Source organism: Rhinopithecus bieti, unplaced genomic scaffold (genome assembly GCF_001698545.2).
Source record: "Rhinopithecus bieti isolate Rb0 unplaced genomic scaffold, ASM169854v2 scaffold_24193, whole genome shotgun sequence".
In the NCBI taxonomy this organism is placed as follows: Eukaryota; Metazoa; Chordata; class Mammalia; order Primates; family Cercopithecidae; genus Rhinopithecus; species Rhinopithecus bieti.
In genome coordinates this window covers 123294-126961 of record NW_016811043.1, presented here as the reverse complement: position 1 = coordinate 126961, position 3668 = coordinate 123294, and the positions used below count along the sequence as shown (strand labels likewise).

The window sequence follows — 3668 nt, the reverse complement described above, 5'->3', positions numbered from 1 at the left end:
TCAGTTCTAAAGTCCCCACCCGCCCATCCGGACTCAGAGTCTCCTCAGACGCCGAGATGCGGGTCATGGCGCCCCGAACCCTCCTCCTGCTGCTCTCGGGGGCCCTGGCCCTGACCGAGACCTGGGCCGGTGAGTGCGGGGTCTGGAGGGAAATGGCCTCTGCGGGGAGGAGCGAGGGGACCGCAGGCGGGGACGCAGGACCCGGGGAGCCGCGCGGGGAGGAGGGTCGGGCGGGTCTCAGCCTCTCCTCGCCCCAGGCTCGCACTCCTTGAGGTATTTCCACACCGCCGTGTCCCGGCCCGGCCGCGGGGAGCCCCACTTCATCTCCGTGGGCTACGTGGACGACACGCAGTTCGTGCGGTTCGACAGCGACGCCGAGAGTCCGAGAGAGGAGCCGCGGGCGCCGTGGGCGGAGCAGGAGGGGCCGGAGTATTGGGAAGAGCAGACACCGAGAGCCAAGGCCAACGCACAGACCTACCGAGTGAACCTGCGGAACCTGCTCCGCTACTACAACCAGAGCGATGCCGGTGAGTGACCCCGGCCCGGAGCGCAGGACACGACCCCTCCCCATCCCCACGGACGGCCCGGGTGGCCCCGAGTCTCCGGTTCCGAGATCCGCCCCGAGGCCGCGGGACCCGCCCAGACCCTCGACCGGGGAGAGCCCTAGGCGCCTTTACCCGGTTTCATTTTCAGTTGAGGCCAAAATCCCCGGGGTTGGTCGGGGTGGGGCGGGGCCCGGTGGGCGGGGCTGACCGCGGGGCGGGGCCAGGGTCTCACACCCTCCAGACGATGTATGGCTGCGACCTGGGACCCGACGGGCGCCTCCTCCGCGGGCATGAACAGTACGCCTACGACGGCAAGGATTACATCGCCCTGAACGAGGACCTGCGTTCCTGGACCGCCGCGGACATGGCGGCTCAGAACACCCAGCGCAAGTGGGAGGCGGCCCGTGCGGCGGAGCAGGACAGAGCCTACCTGGAGGGGACGTGCGTAGAGTCGCTCCGCAGATTCCTAGAGAACGGGAAGGAGACGCTGCAGCGCGCGGGTACCAGGAGCACTGGGGAGGCTTCCCCATCACCTCTAGATAGCCCGGGATGGCCTCCCATGAGGAGGGGAGGAAAATGGCATCAGCGCTAGAATGTCGCCCTCCCTTGAATGGAGAATGGCATGAGTTTCCCTGATTTCCTCTGAGGGCCCCTCCGCTCTCTAGGACAATTAATGGATGACATCTCTGAGGAAATGGAGGGGAAGACAGTCCCTAGAATACTGATCAGGGGTCTCCTTTGAACCCTGCAGCAGCCTTGGGCACCGTGAATTTTCTGTCAGGCCTTGTTCTCTGCCTCACACTAAATACATTTGAAGGTCTGATTCCAGCTTTTCTGAGTCCCTCGGCCGCCACTCAGGTCAGGACCAGAAGTCGATGTTCCTCCCTCAGAGTCTAGAACTCTCCAAGGACTAGGAGATTATCCCAGATGCCTGTGTCCAGGCTGTTGTCTGGGTTCTGTGCTCCCTTCCCCACCCCAGGTGTCCTGTTCATTCTCAGCGTGGTCACATGGGTGCTGCTGGGGTGTCCCATGAGAGATGCAAAGCGCCTGAATTTTCTGACTCTTCCCATCAGATCCCCAAAGACACACGTGACCCACCACCCCATCTCTGACCATGAGGCCACCCTGAGGTGCTGGGCCCTGGGCTTCTACCCTGCGGAGATCACACTGACCTGGCAGCGGGATGGGGAGGAGCAAACTCAGGACACCGAGCTTGTGGAGACCAGGCCAGGAGGAGATGGAACCTTCCAGAAGTGGGGAGCTGTGGTGGTGCCTTCTGGAGAAGAGCAGAGATACACGTGCCATGTGCAGCATGAGGGGCTGCCAGAACCCCTCACCCTGAGATGGGGTAAGGAGGGGATGAGGGGTCATGTCTCTTCTCAGGGAAAGCAGGAGCCNCAGCGGGATGGGGAGGAGCAAACTCAGGACACCGAGCTTGTGGAGACCAGGCCAGGAGGAGATGGAACCTTCCAGAAGTGGGGAGCTGTGGTGGTGCCTTCTGGAGAAGAGCAGAGATACACGTGCCATGTGCAGCATGAGGGGCTGCCAGAACCCCTCACCCTGAGATGGGGTAAGGAGGGGATGAGGGGTCATGTCTCTTCTCAGGGAAAGCAGGAGCCCTTCTGGAGCCCTTCAGCAGGGTCAGGGCCCCTCATCTTCCCCTCCTTTCCCAGAGCCGTCTTCCCAGTCCACCATCCCCATCGTGGGCATTGTTGCTGGCCTGGCTGTCCTAGCAGTTGTGGTCACCGGAGCTGTGGTCGCTGCTGTGATGTGGAGGAGGAAGAGCTCAGGTAGGGAAGGGGTGAGAAGTGGGGTCTGGGTTTTCTTGTCCTTCTGGGGTTTCAAGCCCCAGGTAGAAGTGTTCCCTGCCTCATTACTGGGAAGCAGCATCCACACAGGGGCTAACCCAGCCTGGGACCCTGTGTGCCAGCACTTACTCTGTTGTGTAGCACATGTGACAATGAAGGACGGATGTATCACCTTGATGATTATGGTATTGGGGTCCTGATTCCAGCATTCATGAGTCAGGGGAAGGTCCCTGCTAAGGACAGACCTTAGGAGGGCAGTTGGTCCAGGACACACACCTGCTTTCCTCCTGTTTCCTGATCCTGCCCTCGGTCTGCAGTCAGAGTTCTGGAAATTTCTCTTGGGTCCAAGACTAGGAGGTTCTGCTAAGATCTTCTGGCCCTGCATCCTCCCAGTCCCCTCACAGGATATTTTCTTCCCACAGGTGGAAAAGGAGGGAGCTACTCTCAGGCTGCGTGTAAGTGGTGGGGTGGGAGTGTGGAGGTGCTCACCAACCTCATAATTCCTCCTGTCCCACGTCTCCTGCGGGCTCTGACCAGCTCCTGTTTTGTTCTACCCCAGCCAGCGACAGTGCCCAGGGCTCTGATGTGTCTCTCACGGCTTGAAAAGGTGAGATTCTTGGGGTCTAGAGTGGGGGGCGGGGGGGCAGAGGGGAAAGGCCTGCGTAATGGAGATTCTTTGACTGTGACATTTCAAGTGTGTGGTGGGCTGTTCAGAGTGTCATCACTTACCATGACTGACTTGAATTTGTTCATGACTGTTGTTTTCTGTAGCCTGAGACAACTGTCTTGTGTGGGACTGAGATGCAGGATTTCTTCACGCCTCCCTTTTGTGACTTCAAGAGACTCTGGCATCTCTTTCTGCAAAGGCATCTGAATGTGTCTGCTTCTCTGTTAGCATAATGTGAGGAGGTGGAGAGACAGCACACCCCGTGTCCACCGTGACCCCTGTTCCCATGCTGACCAGTGTTTCCTCCCCAGTCATCTTTCCTGTTCCAGAGAGTTGGGGCTGGATGTCTCCATCTCAGTCTCAACTTTATGTGCACTGAGCTGCAACTTCTTACTTCCCTACAGAAAATAAGAATCTGCTGGGCGCGGTGGCTCACGCCTGTAATCCCAGCACTTTGGGAGGCCGAGGCAGGCTGATCACGAGGTCAGGAGATCGAGACCATCCTGGCCGACACGGTGAAATCCTGTCTCTACTAAAATACAAAAAATTAGCCGCGCGTGATGGCGCAGTAGATCGTGCCACTGCGCTCTAGCCTGGGCAACAAAGCAATACTCCATCTCAAAAAAAAAAAAAAAAAAAAAAAAAGGA

At 59.0% G+C, this 3668-nt stretch overlaps 1 pseudogene across 1 annotated transcript; it reads left to right on the top strand.

The window, feature by feature from the left end:
* The first annotated feature begins 7 nt into the window (after positions 1-7).
* LOC108543100 (HLA class I histocompatibility antigen, B-38 alpha chain-like) lies at positions 8-3516 on the top strand (annotated as a pseudogene). Its single transcript, XR_001889460.1, has 8 exons — positions 8-129; positions 258-527; positions 770-1045; positions 1582-1893; positions 2219-2335; positions 2776-2808; positions 2913-2960; positions 3125-3516. The product of XR_001889460.1 is annotated as an HLA class I histocompatibility antigen, B-38 alpha chain-like (transcript).
* The last annotated feature ends 152 nt before the right edge of the window (positions 3517-3668 follow it).